Source organism: Sinocyclocheilus anshuiensis, unplaced genomic scaffold, assembly GCF_001515605.1.
Source record: "Sinocyclocheilus anshuiensis isolate Anshui unplaced genomic scaffold, SAMN03320099.WGS_v1.1 scaffold1009, whole genome shotgun sequence".
NCBI lineage: Eukaryota > Metazoa > Chordata > Actinopteri > Cypriniformes > Cyprinidae > Sinocyclocheilus > Sinocyclocheilus anshuiensis.
The window spans coordinates 807-2,239 of NW_015555761.1; positions in this window are offsets into that span (position 1 = coordinate 807).

The following is a 1,433-nucleotide window of genomic DNA, read 5'->3' on the forward strand; positions in this document are numbered from 1 at the left end:
ATTTTCTAGTGGTGATGGGGGTGCGGTAAGTGTGACACTGGGTGGTTGTTGTACCCCTTTACTTTGGTGATCAGCCATTTCTTTTCCTTGCTGTTTGACTTTCTCCATGTTTGTTTGAAGTTCATTAATTTGTGTTGTTAGCTTGTCAATCTGAGTGATGCACTGATTACATTCAGTGGAGAGCTGCTCATGATCCTTTTGAAGGTTCTTTAGTGTAGCTCTGATGTCTCCCTGAAGTTCGACCTGAAGTTGATCCACCATGAAACGGACTTCAGAAATTAAGGTAGACTCCATTTTGTGTAGCTCTTGTGAGATCATCACTTTCATGGCTTTGACTAATTGATCTGAATCTGCAGAATCCTCTTGTGTTGCAGTTAACGTGGTGAGAATTTGTTGCTGGTTAGCCTCCATTTTCGCAGTCAGGTCTCCAAGTTGTTTTCCATGATGGGAAGTGGCTGTTTTTTGCTCCTGGGTGAGTTCATTCACAGCTTTCTCCTGATGTTTCATGAAGTCAAACAGGTTGTCCCAGTTACCTTGAACTTGCGCAGTCAAATGGTGAATTACTTTTCCAGGAGTTGGGAGGTAACCAGGCAGTCGATGCTGTGACACTGAGGAAGATGGTGTAGTTTCAGTGGATGTGCAAAGTTGCATAGGTTCTGGCTGAAATGAAGCAGTGTCACCTGGAGGGGGGAAGGCAAAGTGCACCCGAGACCTGGGATGGGGACTGCTGAACTGAGTTGGGGTGAAGTGAAAGGTGGGAAACTGAGATGGAGGAACGGGTCTTGGTTGCACAGGTGGCCAGACTGGAGTTGTTATGTCTGGGGGGGGGTTCAATTTCCATAAAGGTCGACGGTGAAGGAGGGATAGTGGCCATGGTTTTATGGGGTTGTTTGTCAAAACTGAGATGGAGGAACGGGTCTTGGTTGCACAGGTGGCCAGACTGGAGTTGTTATGTCTGGGGGGGGTTCAATTTCCACAGATGTCGAAGGTGAAGGAGGGATAGTGTCCATGTTTGTATGGTGTTATTTGTCAATGTTGTGTGAATAATCAGTAAATGAGATGGTGACTTGGAAATGACTGTCTGTTTTTGGGGCACCAGGGGATATAAACAAAAAACAGAGTACAATTGTTTTTTGTTTTTTTCACACAGCACATTCAAAATGCAACATCAAGTACTCAGTAATTAGACTTCACTTCAGTTACCCAATTATCTTGGTACCTTTTCCAGCCGATACACTTCAGTCAACAAAAGCACAGAAAATACAACATTTACTTTTAAGGTTCACAAAAGATAACAATTAACCATAAGGTTTCAATAATTCCCCCTCGCAAACAATTCATGTTCAAGTTAAATGTTCAGGTGATAAAGGTTCAAGTGTTTAGGTGTTCAAGTGATAAATGTTCAAGTTCAAGTCCCTGTTCGGGTGCCACTC